General features: G+C 35.8%; 1 protein-coding gene across 1 annotated transcript in view; it reads right to left on the bottom strand.

Moving 5' to 3' along the window:
* DOK6 (docking protein 6) overlaps window positions 1–20,541 on the bottom strand; it is a 225,538-nt gene that overhangs the window by 175,069 nt on the left and 29,928 nt on the right. The gene's annotated exons all lie outside the window — the stretch shown is intronic.

Below are 20,541 nucleotides of genomic sequence, written 5' to 3'. Positions count from 1 at the left end.
TTAACACAAAACATCTCATACATTCCAGGATAAGAAAGACACTTCATAAGGCCGACAAGTGTGGATGAAATTTCTTGTATTATTATTAAACTTCTGCACCCGGGCATTTGTGAAATCATCTCAACTGCTGAAAAACTGAGATAGAAGTTAGAGAGACATTTAAGACTGTAAATTTTTGAATGGGTAATAGCGTTATATCAAAATTCCAAGTCAATATTTAGCTCTTAGATCATGTACACCTAATGCATTTTCAGACTATGTTCATCCATTTTCTGTAGGCCACATGACTACAACCATCACTGAAAGGAAAAGAGTTTCTTGGAGTCGGCATCGATGCTGACAAAGCACTTTTTTCTTGGCTCAGTTACAAAAACACAGAGGCAAAACAAACAAAACCAATGAGATGGAAAAAAATCACGTGGTAGCAAAAAAGTTTCTTTGGTGGCAGATCAATATTTATAGTGTCTGAAAATAAAATTAAAGTGAAAAATATTTTTAACCACTAAATAAAGCATTTGTTCTGAAATCAAAATAGAAAAGCTTGGATAAACCCAATAGATCATTTCTTTGACATGTATTACACTAAACCAATTTTAGAGTTTAAATTTAGACTTGTTTATTTGAATGATAAACTAGGCAATACATTATTTTTCAAGTGAAATGTATATTATATGCCTGTTGTTTTATTTTCTAAAAAATAATTGTTTCGGAACCACTCATGGACCATAAATGTGAACATAAATATTCCAATCAAATACTTCAATTTATCATATCTTTGTCTCATTCCTTATCCATATTTCATAAAATAATTCTTCCAGATGGAGACAGTGGATTCCTGTGTACTGCTTCTATTGTTCACCCTGTGTCATTCATGGAGGAAATAGAATTTCATTGAATTAATACTCAGGGTTTTTATGTGCACCTGTTTTATAACACTAATGCTTTATATAATAGTGATGTGTTTGTGTTTCTGCCATTGTCAATAGACCAGGCCTTATTACAAATTCAGAAAAAGTGACATCTGAATCCACAGCATGTTGTATAATGCCTAGAATATAAAATTTTCTGGGATGACATGAACTTTGTAAAACCTTATGGGCACACTGAGACGTACAGGATGTAGTCCCTGCTCTCAATCCATACATTTGCAAGTCTCTTATAAACTCTGGATAGAAGTCTAAATCATGCTGGGAATTCCAAAGCTACAGAACAGTAAGAATTGAGTTCTGGTGAAAATCTGTGGTCTAAAGAGTTTAGAAATGCATACATCTGTTTGAGAACTTTATAATTCAGGTTAGCATGTCTGAAAACTCTGAGAAGCTCAACAATGAAGAAACACTCCTTCAACTGTAAGACTTCCCCAAACTTATTTGACATAGTTTGAGAGACAGACAGATGGGGAGGGAAGGGGTATTGATGGGGAGACTATTATTATTCTAGGATACTAGTCTTACACAAGACATTTGTTGTTGTTTTTCCCTCCTGAAAATTGCTGACATAAAGTAAAGTTAGTCAGGCTAAGTAAGAGTGAAAAGATTCATGTCCAAATATTTCTCACTTTCAAGTTATTTCTCCATTGACTTCTCTTAGTTTTCTCCCTTTTTCTCTTTTTAGACATGTGTTTATTTTTTTCAACACCATTCTATTTTTGTTCCATCTGAGCTGTAGCAGCAACAAAGAGTATTAAAAATAGCTTTTATCTTTTGCAGCTTTTGCCTGGATCCCTCATTTATTCTACATGTCACTGGCTTTGTGGTAATGACATCCTTAGATGGCTCAAAAACAAAGAGAAACAAGACAAATAATTGACCAACCAATGACAAGAAAGGAGGTTATCTAGTGACTATCAGAAAACATTGAAGCTGACAGCTGCTGGATTTATTATTAGGTTCACCTTAGATTCAGAAAGCAAAAAAACAACAATCACATTTCTTACTCCTTTCATATGCATTAGAACATTTATCTGACCACAGAGATATGAACATTTCTCTTTAGATAAACATATTTACACAGCACCCGTCCTTTGCATCCATGCTTCTATGGTCTAAAAGAAGTCTGGGAAATGACAGACACAATACATGATTAACCATGCTGGATAAGATCATTTTGATGTAAAAATATCTGTCTTATATTCTGTGTGTTAATGTTATAGTGAAAACTGGTAAGCACTTGGGAAAGAAAAAAAAAGGGACACTAACATCCTCTTAACCTTAACAAGAGCTTCTCATGTGTGAAAAGACAATCGGAAGTTATTAAAGAGTCACCATCAATCACTTTAATAATTTCCTACCGTGTCATCCTGTTAACTGAGCAGAGCTTCTAATTAGTCTGAGATTACGGACAGAAGACAAAGATGAGTGTTGGGCTGAATGGCCCTGCCTACTAAACTCAAAGGCTCACATTGATGACCTGTGTCTTCCACAAAAATGGAGACTTCCCCTTCACAGATAGAGAGAGAACACACTGCACAAGTATCTGGGGCTTTGTCTTTCCTGCCAGCATGGTCTATGACCTGATTTAGAAATAAAAATCTCTCCCCCAAAATTACCTTAATATTCGAGATTAAAAATGTAGGATAAATTTAAAATAATAAAATCTTAAGAGCTTACTCCCCTTTCTTTTAGACAAAACCAAAAATATTTTCTGCTATGATTTTTTCAGTACAAATAAATGAACAGAAATGAGTACATGTATTGTTCAAGTATAAAACATTTAAACTAAAATAGGCATCAAATGTAGTGAGGAGCTTCATTGTTGTATTTTAATTATAGTTATAAACATAAAAATAGATTTCAGAGTTAAATTCAATATTAATGTACTATTTTACCTTATATATTTAATAAAGTCAGATATTTGTTATGTATAATGAGAATAAGGTTGAAATTTACCTAGCATTTACCTCCAGTAATACAGATTCATATGAGAATATAATATGTACGATAAAAGACACCAAATATGACACACAGCTAAAGGAATTTGGACGGTTGGGATCCATACACCAGGCCTGTTTTCTTTTAAGATACAACCATTTGCAAGGGATAATAACCATAGAAACCATAGACAAAATTCTCAGTTTCCTAGATGGGGGCTTAGTGACAGAGAGATTGGGGACTTATCAAATATGATATCCCTTGTTAATAGTATAGGAGGACTTCAGTTTCATACCCATCATATTAGTTTTCCTTTTCCCCAACTATCCAAATAAGCTCTTCCTTGTTGGTTTAAGGAGCAAAGTCCAAGGAGGAGACTATAGCAGGCTTGGCTTGCACTAAATGCCCACACTAGAATAAAACAGTATTCCCAAGAATGGGACACCCTGATTGGCAAGGCTCCAGTACCAGGTCTGTGTCTCTGTTCATGGGGGTGAGGTTGGGGGAATTACCAATAAAGAGGTAATGTTTGTGGTTTGCTTTTTGAAGTTTTGAATGCCATTTTTATTATGAGAATGGTGATGGCTTGACTTACAAGTCATTTCTTTTCTTTTTTTAAATATATTTTATGGATTTTTTTACAGAGAGGAAGGGAGAGGGATAGAGAGTTGATCAGCTGCCTCCTGCACACCACCACCTACTGGGGATGTGCCTGCAACCAAGGTACATGCCCTTGACCGGAATCGAACCTGGGACCCTTCAGTCCACAGGCTGACACTCTATCCACTGAGCCAAACCGGTTAGGACTACAAGTCATTTCTTGTTGTCTGCCCAGAGTTTCTTAGCAGAGCCAGAACCTATCCTGGTGTTGTAATCACTGGAAATAACAGAGATAATGCTTTTTAAATAAAAAAAAATACATCTGAAAGAGAGAGAGAAAGAGAGAGAGAGAGAAGGATGGGTGAATGAGGTGGGTGGGAGGCAGGACTATATAAACAGAAAGAAAAACATCTAATATCTATAATAATAAAAGCATAATATGCTAATTAGATTGGATGAAGCCAGGGCTGTGAGGGAAGCCCGGGTTCTGGGTGCCTGCCAGTGGCTGGAGGGAAGCCTGGTTCCTGGTGGGTGGAGGGAAGCCTGGGTCCCGGGTGCCAGAGGGAAGCCGGTGCCGGCAGTTGGGGGAAGGAAGGCCTACTCTTGCATGAATTTCGTGCATCGGGCATCTAGTCCATTATAAGCAGCATTACTGTTATCATCAGGCTTAACTCAAATATCTGCCCCAGCATAACCCAACTAATATCCCATTCTACATCCAACCATAGCAGCCCAGCATATTTCTCAGGTTTACCTAACATTCTGGTATGTGTTATTACAGGTACAGTAATTATAGTCTACTGGATGCTTAATTGGAATGAAAGTTAAACCATATTTGAGAAGAACTTTAGTCAAAGAGCTATGGATTCATTGGTGTATTAAGGCACTTACATTGTACAATTAACAAGTCAGGGTGTTTAATATTTTGTAGGATATACTACTAACTATAATATTAAATGTAGGATGAGATTGGCCTGTAGGAACCATTAATGGTATCAATAAATGAAAAACCTTTAATATGTCAATGGTACCATGTGCCTTACCCACCAATGTTTGAACTTACTGTGCTATAAAATAATAATAAATTGGAAAAATGACAATCCCTTATTGAGTTTCTGCATAAAGAAAATAAAGTTGAAGCAAGGTTTTGTGGACTTTGGAGATCTCTTGCTTCTTGTATTAACTGAGTCCTTCAATATTTACCCTTAGCTCCTGGGCAAGTAGTTTCTTACATTTTTACTCCCAAATGAAATTAAGGTTGAGAGAAAAAGAATTGCAAAGAAACAGTCACACAATCACAATATTATAGGTTTGTACCTTGATCCTGATTTAATATAATGCATTTCAATTAAAGAAGACTGTCATCATGTGTGAGAGCAATATGCCAACATTTAAACAGCAGATGATATGGGAGAATGATGGTTCAAGGTCATGAAGAGTTATACAATTGGAAATAGATAATGTTATAATAACAGGATGTGGAAGTTATGGAGGAAGTAATTTTAATATAAAGGAGTGACACATATGGAGCCATCTGTTTGCTCAAAATCATCTCTTCAAAATCCATTTCCTCTGCTAACAAGTTTTGTTTTTGTCTTACTTTTTTTTTGTAAATAAGATAATGTCACCAGAATTACTCGTATTCTTCCTAATCTCGCCCACTTAACTGCACCTGCACCTATGATTTAGTAACTTTTATAATTGTGTTCAAATACTAAATAAAGAGGAGAGGAGGAGAAAAGCAAATTAAAACTAAAATAATTTTTAATCACTAAAATACCTCAAGTTAGAATTAGTTTTTAAATATGATCTCCTAAAATGACTGACCAAGTTGATTACTTCAAATTTGATCCTTTCTCTTTTGCACCAATTTAGAATCATAACACTTTTTGTTTGTTGCATTAAACATACCGTCAAACATGCTAGTGCCTTATATTTTGGCCAGTTTACAGTTCTACAGATAGTTTTGGATAGGATACAAATTAGTGACATTTATCTTAACAATTTTTATTCAGAAAACCATAAAAATTTTAAAAAATAATTGGCTCAGTGTTTGGTATTTAAATGTAATGAACTAAACCGCAAAACTCCAACTCATTTCCTTCATTAAAAAATATAGTTGGCATTTTTGCTTTAAAAGCAATTATTAAAGAAGTTAATGTAAAAACAGTAGTCTGTATTCACAAAAGCAAAATTAATGGTATTATCAGTGAGAGGTAAGGTATCCTGTCAACTGATTGAAGGTGTTTTCATAATTTAATGGTTGCTATTACCTAACAGCAATAGTGTACAATTCTAATAGCACCAAAAAGAAATATACAAGTAATAAAGAATTAAACAGACAATACCCAGCAGCTCCAATTCAGTGTAATAAATTTACATTTTATTGCTTTCTGTGCTTAATAAGAATTCTAGGATTCATTTGTTTCAAAGAATTATCAAATTTTAGCCAAAATGACTCTAAAATAATAATAAGCTCATGAAACACAAATTAGAATATTAATCTCCTACGAGGGTAATCACAGGGGGAAATTCACACTGAATCACCATTCTTCCATTAGACTTGTGTGCTGCAACACTGATTTAATAAAATTACCATTCAGACAGAGACATTCAATCAAGTTGCACATTACTAGCAAAAAATCTGCTTCTGCTGCTGCTGCGGGGGCTATTTCTGTTCTGAAGACTGGAAATAATGACCGCGTTTTCCATCCATTGGCTCTGGCATAAATACACAGCACCCTGAGATTCTCAACAACGGCATAATTGCAATTTGGTTGTGTGCACTCAAGAAGAAAATCCTGTGAGGACTGTTTTATTTAAATATAAGCATTCATATTTTATTTAAATATGAGTTTACATATTAAGTGAACAATTTGTTGGGGAATGTGTTGTTGGAGGGAAGGAGAATTAAAATATGCCTTAACCAAGCATTTCTATGTGAAAATGTAAAACCATTTAGTTTTGGTCTCTATTATGTAATGTCCTATTCAAAGTCTTCAACTTTTTATTGTAATATAATCGAAATCATGGTGGAAAATTGGGGAAAACATTTAAATAGTTCTCTTGTGGAACCTCAAAAGCCCTAGATCACAAGATTTATAAACAATCTTGAAAATTTCTCTTGGTGACTCTTGTATCTATTTAAAAAAAATGTTTTTATGAATTTCCAAGAGAGGAAGGGAAAGGAAGACATAGAAACATCACTGATGAGAGAGAATCACTGATTAGCTGCTTCCTGTACGTCCCCTCATGGGAATCAAGCCCACAACCCAGGCATGTGTCCTGACTAGGAATTGAACTATGACCTCCTGGTTCATGGGTCAACACTCAACCATTGAGCAACACTGTCCGGGCAACTCTTGTGTCTTGATGGCTTATTAGGTTTAACCCATCCAAATATATTTCATATATTAAACATATGTAAAAAAAGATGTTACCTCTATTTAAGAAAGAAGAAAATATATTGCTTCTTGAATTAACTGAAAAAATATGCACTTTCAACTATATAAATAGATTTTAAACTTGAACAGTATTCATTATATGCTCTTTCAGTTTTGATATTCATTGAATGCAAAATGCTTACTAGTGGGTCTAATGAAGTTCCTTGCTCAAGGTATAGAAATATAATAGCAAACATTAAAATAAGCAGAAACCAGAGACTAGAGTCAGATGAATATGAGTCACATGTTCAGATATTAAACTACTTGTATACTATTTATCCCCTCTTTGTGTTAATTTCATGAAAAGTTATGTTAGTGGGGAAAGAGTTGGTGTATTTAAGCAATTGTGGTGTCATCCACTTGTTTATGGTTTTTTAGATAGAATGGGTTAGTTTAAACAGTTCCAAATAAGACTTAGAGATTTAAATTTAATATATCTTTTTGGCATCACATATTTTAAAAAGACTATTTTGGAGGTGTACCTACTCATCTAGCTACCTAGATGAAATGATAGTCCTCTGTAGGAAACTTACCCCACATAGACTGGTGACTATCACCTAGATTGGTAATTACTTAATATTTGACATAGAAACCTACTGTATTATAATTTTCCATTGTGAATCCACATGGAGGATATGATTAAAGATGCTATAATCACCACCAACAAAGAATACTAAAGGATAATATAAAATGTGCCGACTACTCCCATTTTTCAGCTACATTAATTTTTGTTGTTTGTGTTTATATGCTGCAAGCTGAAACATAAATTCCCTGGCTTCAGATACATTCAAATATCTCACAATTTCCTAGCAATGTGTATCTCACTCTAGAGTTCATTAGACATAAGTATCACCTCTATTCATACTGAGATGCATATATGAATATTTTACCCTTTGTTTGCTAATCATAATTTAAAACCTAGAATGTCTGTATTTCCAATAACAAGCACACATTTCTTCAGGCACAAGTTACAGTGAAAAACGTAAATGGTAGTTATTCAAGTTTCATTAAATAGTATTCAGTCACATCTTTGCTTCTCAAAAGATTATTATTTGACATTATGGAGAATGTCTGTTTCTAAAATACTAGTTTTTCAGGTTAAGAATTGTGGCAGATATTATTTTACAAAGTCTGCCACAATAACGTTCTCCCATCAATATATTCTGCAATGTGACCTTGCCTTCCCCTCTCCCATTAAGGGGAGGAGCTGATGTCTCCACCTCCTGGGAATTGGGCGGACTCTCTGGCTGCTCTGACCAACAGCACATGAGAGAATGAAGGGGTTCCAGCCCCTATTACAACCATTAACTGGACTGAGAACTTCTGCTCCTGTTTTTTGAAAGCCAACTGGCACCTGTAAGTGTGACTGGGCTAGAAAAACCAAGCTGTAAGGAGCCTCAGCCACGGAGGTTGAGCCTGAATGAAGAGAGGGCAAGGGATCCAGGAGTCATGAGGAACCAGACCTGTGAGTGAAGAAACCAGCATGTGGAAACCTCCAACCTCAGTCACTCCTGGTGGTGTCCCGCAGATCAGGGACAAGCTACCCAGCAAGCCCATTCCAACCTTGGCAGCATTTGAATAAAATAATGTCATTGTCATGCAGGAAACTCATGAACAGGTTCACGTGGGTTAATTTTCCAAGGCACATGGCCTAGCAGCTATATGTCTCTTTTCTAGTTGCCCAAAAGGTTGTGCTACCCTAGGCTTAAAGGAGTTTGTTAGGGTAAGAAGGGTATTGGCAATTGTTTATTAGCCAATATGCAGGGGGGGAAAAGCATGAAAAATGTTTAAAAATATGAATCATTACTGATAGCCAACATGATTAATTCTACCTTCTTATACATAATCTCTCTCTATAGCCATATACTTGGAGTTTATTTATAAACATTTTTGTGGTTCAAAATATTAAATTCTCAGAGAAAAATAAGAGAATTCTAATAGATCCTGAATATAAAAGTATTTTCCCCAAAGGCCACAGGCGGTTTTATTTTTTATCAGTTAATTCTCATCTATCTGTAGACTTTTAATCTGCAGTGTATCTTAAATATTAAACAATGGAAACAAATGTGTTTCACAAGGGAAATAGATGTCAAGGCTCAAGCAACATTACAGTAATTTCCATCAATGATTTAGACTTCACTGTCAAATATTTACATAGCATACTTTAAATTAAAGTAAAAAACATGGATTTAGTATGAATGAAGTGGCATTTTTCCAAAGGGTAATTCTCTTTCAGGGCTTGTTCAAAACTTATTACAGATGCTTTAATAAGATTTCATTATTTCAACTCTTTTGATCCATGCTACTGTAAGGCATTTCTACATTTTTACAAATCCTTTACTAACTAATGTTTTATATATAATTTTACATTTTCTGTATTCACTATGATAACATATTACCACAATAAAATTAATAAATAATCATAGTTTATGCTTTAAGTGACTGACTTTTGTCACCATTGATTTCTTCATGAACAATCCAAATCTCCAATATATATTATAAATTAGCAAATTCATTTTGAGATTAGAATTAGATGATTTAAATACTTAAACATCAAGGAAATTAAAATATATTTATCACAAATGGGGTCAATTGCTAAGAATAACCCTCAAATATATGTCTGTTGAAATGTCAAAGAGGCTGGTAATCAAGAACCTAAAATTCTATAATTTTTTGTACTATAGATCTTGATAACTTAGTGATGGGCATGAAGTGATTTTTCTGTAAAATATCATTGGTTTTCAACTGATTCTTCAGCAGCAGAAACTTTTTCCTTTTTTTCTAACAAAACCATCCTCATCATTGCAATGAATGAAACAGATGAAGATATCTTTTATTTAGGAAATTGAGGCTTGATATTGGCCATATTCCTGTGCACTTGACCTTTCCCCTTCCTGCAGAGATCATGCCTGAAACACTTCTGTAGGTGTGGAGTGTTCCAGCACACCGTTAGAATACCATGTACTAGATCAGTTAGTATCACTTGACGACAATCCATGTATTTTATGGAGCGAATGATGGGCTTAAACAAAAAGGCATCCATACTTACCCACCACCTGCAAGCAAGCTACAGGCACACACTGACCTAAGTACTGGCTGGAAAACATTTTCATGTTATAAACAGCATCTAAGCCCCATACCACTCTTTTTACATCAAACAGACACTTCTTTAAGCATTCCAGCTGCTCTCCATATTTCCTGGCCCCTGGCACTTAGAGGGGCCACATTGTGACTAACCTGCAACAGCAACTTATGGTACTGTCAGCTCAGTTAGTGAAAAGACTCATCCTGCAGTGTCTTCATCTGTGATGGCAATCGAGGAGACCACCTGTCTCAAATGGTACCTGCAAACATGGTGCCCCTTCAGAAGCTGACTCCCAGATGAACATATGGAGCTGGGCCCCTAACCAAGATGCTTATGTCACATGTTTGCTTCAACTCTTCAACTAGAGGAGCAATGTTCTCTCCTAATTACATTCTCCTAATCCTTAACTGATTTCTGACAATGTGGCACATAGATTGATAATGTCATCTATCTAGTAGAACTTTTCAAATGTGTTTGATCTAATCATTCATTGAGTAATTTTTTTCTCTATCTCCAAGTGCTGCACAGATTCTCTGTTTTCCAATATTTATATATTTTTCTCTTGACTACAGTCCTTCATAGACACTAATTTTTTCAATTTTAAAAGTAGCTTTAAAGAAACATTGATTAACAAATCATTCAGCAATAAGTATTGGACAATTCCTAAAACATGGAAGGTGGTCATTAAATGCTTGTAAGTAAATGAGTGATAGTGCTTGTGAGATGAACTTGGGTTTGTGAATAATTATGAAATTAATTATACATGCATTAATTATATATTGTCAATATATAATAGTTAATTTATTATAAATATATGTATATGTAATATAAATATACATATAAATTATATGTATTATATACATATATATTTATTATGTATACATGTATTATGTATATATACATATGTATACATTTATATACATTTATAATAATTTTTATAATTAATAATTTATTATAGATGTTTACACAATACATATATATTTACATGTATATTTATATATTTATTACATATACTTATTATAAAATTTATGATAAATATATAGAGAAATTTTGTAATTATTTCACTCTGAGGTAAAGAAGCAAATCTGAGACCATTCTTGGGAATCTTTCAAAAAATTAAGTTATTAGAATTATTTTTCTTTTGTGGTAGAAGAAGAGAAAAATATAATGGATGTCACCCTATGTTTAGGGCATGATACACAGAATGTCTTCATTTAAAAATTTTAGTAGAGTCAGAGAATATTTTGTCTGGTCACTGAAACCAAACCAGAAAAACATTTTTATTCCTAAAGCACTACCAGTTCCATCTTCCTCAGGATAAACAGACGAGTCAGCAGTCCACCAGGCCTTCCCTCACTCCTCAGATGACTCTTAGTGCAGAATAATGCTAACAGGGTTAAGTCCTCACTTCTCAGGCACAGACTTGGGATGAGGGATACCTGAGGATGGACAATGAGGGACTTGATACAGGGTATCTGCTCCCTTATTTGCTCTATGTTCTGGACCCATGGGGACAGTTAAATGACCACCCAAAGCCATGCCTCTCCAACTGTCTAGGGAAAAGGATCCCTTTTTTCTTATTCTTTTTTTTTAAACTTCCTACCCATTAAGAAACTTTAAAGCACATTAAAAACAAATTTTAAACAATAAACATATCTAACATAAAAGCCATTTAAAAAATATAATTAGACTCAATAGATCTCAAATCAAACTGCTCCAAAGCCTTTGGACTCAGTTTTAGCCCTGGCTCATCTGAACTGCAAATCCACTGGGCCACCATGTGCCGAACCTGGAATTCAAAGAGTCCCAACTCAAATCTCAGCAAAAGGATGTAAACTAAAGGATACACCGTGGAACACAGTTGATCCTCATTATGTGTGAATTACATACTTGCAAATCCATCTACTCTTTTGTATTTTTTTTGTAACCCCAAGACCCATTGGAATCAACCAGCACCCACGTTTCCAGCTGAGGCCCAATAAAGCGATGCTCCGCGGTTTTGTTTCAGCTCTCTTACTGCAAACATGTGCCTTTTTACAAGGTATCCTTAGCCATATTTTTTACATTTGTGTGCTTTGTGTTGGTTGCGTCACTGTTTGAAATCGCCCCAAGCATCATTCTGAGGTGCTGTCTGGTGTTTCTAAGCACAGACAGGTTCTGATGTGCCTTAGGTGGAAAATACATATTCTAGATAAACTCCATGTAGGCATGAGTTATAGGCCTGTTTCCAGGAGTTCAATGTTAATAAATAAAAAAATACATATTAAATAATGTGTCTTTAAACAGATATATACTTATGAATTGGTTAAAGAAAATGTTGTGACCAGGATGACTGGACCCAACTCTGTACTTCTCCTATGAGAAATGGGTTAGTCTTAGCTGATTGAATGTTCTCAAAGACTATATGGAACATAACTGTCACAAATGATAAAAATTTATTGTATATACAACTCTTTCCTCACATGAGTTTGGTAGAGTCATTTTTTTCAAGTAACTCTAGAAAATCTTTAAAATTTATTTAAAAAATGCACTTCTTATATGTTTAGTTTTCCATGGGTCAGTAAGACACACAACTACTTTAAAATATATTACCTAATCATACACAAAGCTTAAAATACATCCAGATTTTTCTATATTGATTCTTTAATTCATTGAAAAAAATGCAAAGTGCAAAAACAGAAAATGTCTGGAAGTATTTTTGGTCTGTGCTGTAAAAGAAAGATAGCTTCTAAATTTAGGCTTTGTTCCCATCACCAAAAATAGATCAGCTGAGTATCTCTATGCATACTTATGAAGCTGACATATTTATTTGAATTCCTTCTATAAAACAAATATTTCAGTTGCTTATATTATAGAGACTGGTTGTTCAAAAAAATACACCTATTACATAGAATCGGTTTATCAAAGTGTTTTATAAGAATAATATTTCAGCCAGTCTTGGTTTTGAGAGACCTATTGGACACTTATTTTAACTTTAGTGGTAAGACTCAAGCCTTAGGATTTAGAAATTACCTAAATGATTCAAAATACATTAAGGTCACAGATGTCAGCAAAACCCTCAACCTCTTGGTTCCTGATAGCATAGATAAAACATTAGGATTAATTTTGAAGTAGTAAACGTGCTTGTTGTTTTTGAAAAAATTAAAATGATTCAAATAATCAAACGAGTGAACCCAATTTGGCATGCAGGTTATTGGACAAAAAAATTATTTTAATCATTAAAGGAAAGCAACTGACTTTTAAAAAGGAGGCTCTACAAGTATGAAAGAAACATAAAAACCCGTGTCTTCCTAAGGTCTTTCTTTTCTAAGTTTTGTAAAGGTAAGTATGATTTAAGCCCAAAATCCTGCTAAGGCATTGTATCCACTAAGCAACTCTTTCCTGCACAATTTGTTGTCACAATCTGGAGGGAAGAGTTTCTTGAGGTTTGAATGCCACCCGTAGTTACCTAGGACAAAGGAGTTGCAAGGGCTCCTCTGTGACAAAGATTCAGAAGACAAGAAGCCAACAGAGGAAAGAGTTGGGGTAAAAAACCCAGCAGGAAAGTGATGACTCCATAGTCGGTTAAAACTCTATGGAAGGATGGAGGGCCCATTCCATCCAAGCAGCCTGCGATCCTCCCAAGAGAGGTCTTCTAAGATTCCACTTTGTAAACAGGATGAGTCTCCTAAGACAGAGGGGTCTCAGGGCTACTGGACAGCATGGCTTCATTAAAGCATGGAAACTAGGCAATAGATATTTGGAGGTTCTTTTATGTTCGTCATATTTCTTATATAATTCTTTGATTTTTTCTTTTTTATAAAGTGCCTTATCTTCTAGAATAATATTTAAAACAGAAAAATGCCAGAGAGGGGAGATACGCATATGCTAAGCAAACTGAAACTTTTAAAATGGATTTTTTCCTTCTTCCATAAAATATTAATCTGTTTTGTCATTGTTTAAATATGTTTTTATTGATTTTAGAGAGAGAAAGGGGGAGATAGAAACATCAATGATCAGAATCATTGATTCCTCCTGCACGTCCCCTACTGGGGATTAAGCCCGCAACCTGGGCACATGCCCTGATGGGGAATCGAACCATGACCTCCTGGTTCATGGGTTAATGCTCAACCGCTGGGCCATGCTGGCCAGGCTGTTTTAGTGTATATTCACTTTTTGGCAACATGGAGTCCACTTCAGCAGCAGCTGAAGCCCAAGACTGAAATGATTCCTTCCATCATATACATAATGAGAGTGTTGAATGTTCTAAATTCCATAGCATACAAACATAAATAAATTTCATTTTTCCTCAGTCTCTTCCCCCAAATGTGCTATATGAAATTTTCATGCCCCATTTCACTTATAACACTTGGGTGGATCTTCAGATTTGGAATAATTTTCTGCTGTGAATAGCTGTGTCCAGCAGAGTTTAAAATCCCCATCTCATGTTTGATTGCTGCCTTACCCTTTTGGTGCTGAATATTAGGAGGCAAATGTAGGGGAAGAAGAATGAATATCTCTTCCCTTTCCTTCCCACTTTGGAAGTAAAGAATTTTTACTTCCCTAGCTGAGGATGACTAGTATTCAACTATCTCTGGCCCACCTGTGAGTTCTTCAGAGGGTCCTGCAAAGTCTTCCCCTTACACAGTTCCCTGTGGTGGGGCCTGAAAATGAAAAACCTGTCCTGTCCTGTATCTCATATCTGGATTATTATTGTCCTTTTGTCTATGGTCCTGTGCTTATTTAAAAATCCTCACACTATACCATGACCTCAGTTCCATCAATGTCATATTGTCTTCCATATCTGTGTTTCATGTGTAAGACATTTCTTACCATAACTACATGCTTTCAAATGGTACAACACAAAGGTACTATCCAGTCCTCACCAAACTGCTCTGTTTAGGGAAAATGTCAAAAAGAAATAAATACCAACATTTATTTATCTATGAAGTTGTTTATTCAGCTCTACATCGAACTTGATGTCTGTTTATTTGCAAGCACCAATATTTTACATCCCAGACTTTAATATCTTTGAAGTTAAAGATCATACCTATTTACCTGGATATGTGTAACTCAAGTCATGCATTTGCAAATAAAACTGATAAATATCCTATATAATAAAAGACTAATATGCTAAGTTCCAGTCACCCAGTGGGCCATTCAACCAATCAAAGCATAATATGCTAATGATTTGCTAAGGCCACTCAACTGCTCGCTATAACGTGCACTGACCACCAGGGGGCAGACAGTTGACCAGTCACTATGATGTGCACTGACACCAGGGGGCAGACGCTCCACTGGTAGGTTAGCTTGCTGCTGGGGTCTGGCCGATAGGGACTGAACGAGACAGGCCGGGCAACCTCCTCTGTCTCTCCCCGGCCCTGATTGTGCACTGGTGCACTGGCGGGGTCCCTCAGACTGGCCTGTGCCCTCTCATAATCCGTGAGCCTCGGGGGATGTCAGAGAGCCACTTTCATCCCGATCCTGCAGGCCAGGCCGAGGGACCCCACTGGTGCATGAGTTCATGCACTGGGCCTCTAAGATCTTAATAAACAGATTAGATATATTAGTAGCTTTAGTTTGATGATATAAACTCAGAGAATCATATTATAGAGGAGGCTACAGAAATGTTTTAGATGATCTATCTCATTTCCATAACATAATTTAGTCAAGGATGAATAACTAACAATGAAAAATGTGTTAGGTTCTTGTCACTATGGTAGTCTATTGATATTCATATCTTTGACACTCATTTTGCCACCTCAAAAGTTAGATAAAATTTGGAGGAAAAAAGTTTCCCAAGTGTATTATTTATTAGCACATCAAAAAGCATATCTAAAATGATAATAAAGTCCATAAGCCATTATTTAAAAATGAAACTTTATAATTTATTTTTAAATTAGTTAAAATTATTTTGAGGCAAGTTATCAGTACTGTTAAGATGTATTTATTTTACCATTTCAACTGTTCCACATTTGATTAATAGCAATGCATTCAGCTATATTAATATGCCAACAAATAGGATGTAACATCTCATTAGTTTAGACGCTGAAGAATTAAATGAGTTTTGAGTGTGCCAATTTCTAAATAACTCTTGGAATTGACCTGTTCCCTCTTGATTTATGTCTAAATTTATTAGTGGTTTTGATAATCAAATTAAAATCAGGTCACTACCACATACTCACAAGAGACTGAACAGATGCAAAGGAAATGTTCACTCACGTTAGTGTCATCCTTCATTCAAAATACGTTATTAATTATAAGTATTTACTTAAATTATTTTCATAGTTCTACTTAACAGTGTTAAATACTATTTTCTCCTTATGGGAATAAATTATAATTCCCTTGTAACTGTAACCATTAGTGACAAAGACTATTTTCCTTTTTGTAAAAATATGCTAAAGTTAATGAATAAATTATCTGGAGAAAAATGTTTTAATTTACATGTATCAATTTGTATTAATGGACTGTTTTCACTCCAAAAAGCTCACAATTAAATCTCTAAAAATGTATTATGGTGACCATATTATATAAGATATATCTGCAGCAAAATATAAATGGAGAAAAAGATTGTACTCTTTTAGTCTCAGAACCCTTCAAAACTTGCCTCTGTATTTACTGTTACCTATCAACAGGCTCAATACTCCTTATATATTGAGGGCAAGGTGGGTGAGTCACATTCCCTCATACTCAGCTGATCCAAGAACTCTTTATTAAATTTAATTCTCACATTTTTTAATTTTAACTGGAACCAAAGTGGTCCTTATAAAAAGGAAGATAAACATAAAATTTTAAATCTTGAAGAAACTTTTGGACAATGAAGTCCCTGGCATTTTTCAGACATAAGCTCTGTGGTGCTCCACTCCTTTGTAACAGTTCTAGGATCCTCCAAAAGAGGAAAGTTCCAAATTTTATTTTAAACTTTAAATTTATATTTCAAACAGCATTGTCACACAGTCATCACCCTACCAAACCCATTTTACACATAGCACCATCCCATGCTACAAAAGTCTCTTCATGAAGCCTGCTATGTAAATAAATCCAGTGATGGGGCCATTAGTGGAACTCACATACAACCTCAACCAATCAACCCAAGTAGTCTCTTATTGTGTTCATAAAAATGGAAGATATGGCCCAGTTGGCATGGCTCAGTGGTTGAGCATTAACCTATGAACCTGAAGGTCACGGTTCGATTCCCAGTCAGGGCACATGCCTGGATTGAGGGCTCCATCCCATGTGAGGCATGCAGGAGGTAGCCAATCAATGAATCGATGATTCTCTCTCATCATTGATGTTTCTATCTCTCTCTCCCTCTCTGAAGTCAATAAAAAATATATTTTAAAAAATGGAAGTTATGTCCTAAGTGCCACTGGCCCCTGCAGAAGTCCCTCATCTGACTGTCCTACTCTGCATTCCCAGGCTAACCTATATGAACTGCAGAGCCAACCCTTGTGCTTTGAGATGATTCCAATGGGATTCTGATAAAGGGAAGCTCCAAGTTGCTGTGGGAGGGAGAGTGCAGTGGGATTCTATTGCTTTTCCTCACTCCCTCTCTTGGGTTCTACAGACGCTGCTCCTCTCCTCAAGGCCATCTCCATGGTGGCTCTGCCATCACCTTGGGCTCCAGTGCTGGTCACGATCCCTTGGCTTGTCCTTCAGGCCTAGGGCTGGTGGCAGCTGACCCTTGTCTCCTCCTGTCTGTTATTGTTTTCCCTGAACCCGTCCATTCACTGCCTTTCCACAGCACAATTTCCTTAATGACTCCTTTTGAGAGGGCCATCTGTCTCCTCCAAAAACCATGACTGAAGAAGTGACAATTACATGTGTCTCCCAAGAATCTCTATTGTTGACCCACTCTTCAGAAAATAAAAAACCTGAGTTCTCTTTTTTTATCAGAGGATCATAGGAAATCGTTTTGAGACAAAGAGTTTTAGGAATATCTAAAAAGTCTCTTGCTCTTATATATTCTTTATACATATAAAAAAATTCACGTATTTTAAAATTCCTACATACTAAAAATGATTCAAAATATGCTAACTTTCTTTTAAAATTTACAAATAGATCAAATCAATAAAACGAAAATCACAAAAAAAAGTGCCCACAGAGAACTGCATTTATGAGGTTAGGTACCTATGAAAAGTAGCTCAGATTACTTAATGCTTGTTTCATAGAACTAAAATATCATCCTATCTAATAAAGAGGGAATATGCAAATTAACCTTCATGCCATCACAAAGATGGCGGCACCCAGTCCCCTCAGCCCCACCGGAGTCCCCCAGTCTTTTCAGCCCCACGGAGAGGGTGGGAGGGGTGGCAGGCGCTCAGTGCGGCTGGACCTGCCCAGGGCCGGCCCGAGGCGAGGTGCAGGCAAGCCTTGGATGTCGGCTGCCCAGCTGACGCCTGAGGCACAGGCAAGCCTCAGATGTCAGCTGCCCAGCCGCACAGGCAAGCCTTGGATGGTGGCTGCCCAGCCACCCAGGGCCAGCTGAGGCTCAGGTGACCAGGACTGGCCTAGGCTTGCGCTGCCAGCAGTGGCAGCAGCAGAGGTGTGGTGTGATGGGGGCGTCTCCTTCCCCTGATCGCCAAGTCGCCTCCCACCCTTGAGGGCTCCCAGACTGTGAGAGGGAGCAGGCCAGGCTGAGAGATCCCCCTCTAGTGCATGAATTTTCATGCACCAGGCCTCTAGTCATGTATAAAATAGATCAGACAAAAATAAAGCTTTTCAAGTGGAAAGTAAGACAAGAATAGCTGCTACATATTTGCTAGAAGAGCTGATATGTCTAAAGGAAGACAATTAATTTTCAAGCAGATATATAGCTCCATATGATGCCAATAAAAATCAAGCTTCCTTCTTTCAGGAAGACAATTCCAGGTCAAGCTGAGACAGAGACAAGGTACATGAGGGCTCACTCAGAAAAGTCAAAGGCAATGCTCAACAGCACAGAAAACAATTAATTTCTCTCGTCAAAATATTTGCCCATCTGGGATCAGTGTTTCCTGTTTTCATCTTTGTTTTATACTTTTAATTTCAAAGTACTTTTTTTTTTGCTATCCTAGTAATGGGCAAATTACAAAATATTAGGTAAGTATTTGTAATCAATATAGTGAGTCTCTAGAGCAGTGGTTCTCAAACTGTGGGTCGCAACCCCTTTGGGGGGTTGAACGACCCTTTCACAGGGGTCGCCTAAGACCATCGGAAAACACATATATAATTGCATATTGTTTTTGTGATTAATCACTATGCTTTAATTATGTTCAATTTGTAACAATGAAAATACATCCTGCATATCAGATATTTACATTACGATTCATAACAGTAGCAAAATTACAGTTATGAAGTAGCAACGAAAATAATTTTATGGTTGGGGGTCACCACAACATGAGGAACTGTATTAAAGGGTCGCGGCATTAGGGAGGTTGAGAACCACTGCTCTGGAGGGTCTGATCTTAATGCTGAGTTTTACTTTATGCTGTGTAAACTACTTACTCTTGGTAAGAACAATACCTTTGTTTCCCCAATTTTCTAGGGGAAATAACACTCCAATATTTTCTTCTGCTTAACCACAGTTTCATTCTTTTTTCTGAAGTGGTTTAATATGTGACACAAATAATTTTTTCCTATTGTAATGAAGTAGGTTAAAATACTGAGGATAAAATTGCTATTTATTAAATTACATATTTCTTCGGTAATGATTTATTAACTTTTCCTTAACATGCTAAAGCAAATAAAAATATGTCCATTTGAAATTCAAAAGTGAATTTCAAGTTTTATTTGGTACTTATATATTTAAATTTTACCCAAGATAAAAAAAAAATTTGGCCCTGGCAGGGTAGCTCAGTTGATTAGAGCTTTGCCCTGATACACCAAGGTTGTGGGTTTGATCCTTGATCAGGGTGCATATGAGAATCAACCAATGAATGTATAAATAAGTGGAACAACAAATTGATGTTTCTCTCTCTTTTTTCTCTCTCTCTGTCACTATCAATTAATTTAAAATATCTGGAACAAATACATTGTTGTTTAATAAAGCATTACATTGTGTTATGCCTTTTGATTTGGTTCAAGCTTTTACTTTTAGGTAATTAATATCATTGGCTATAGTATTTATGAAAAGGTTATTTTAGTTTTGCTATTGACAAGAATTATGAGACAGCATGAGTTTCTGCTTTTGGTAAAAATTACCCTAGCTCTGAATATACACTATCCAACACTGCATCAGGAAACCTTTGGAACTATTTTAGTTAAGTTATGACTGAAGATTTTCTTGCCAAAGAAGGCACAGGCAGTTCCCAGGGAGCTGTATATAAGTTAGTTTGAAAATGAAAAATTGCTTTTAGAATTTTGACACACTTTCAAATGAATAGGCTCTTGGAATATATTAAGCCTTATAGAAATCATATCAAGAGTCAAATTCAAATTACTTGTAGGTAAAAATTTTATTTTAAAGATCTAACCACTTATTTGCTGAATGAGTTCAAATAAAATGAATGTTTCATAGTCATATTGAATAAAGCAGCCTAGAATTTTGTCTTATACCTCAAAATTCAGCATCAGAATTGCTCAA

This window comes from Myotis lucifugus, unplaced genomic scaffold (genome assembly GCF_000147115.1).
Source record: "Myotis lucifugus unplaced genomic scaffold, Myoluc2.0 scaffold_82, whole genome shotgun sequence".
Taxonomy (NCBI): domain Eukaryota; kingdom Metazoa; phylum Chordata; class Mammalia; order Chiroptera; family Vespertilionidae; genus Myotis; species Myotis lucifugus.
The sequence above is the reverse complement of the archived record's forward strand: the minus strand, read 5'-3'. Positions and strand labels throughout refer to the sequence as shown.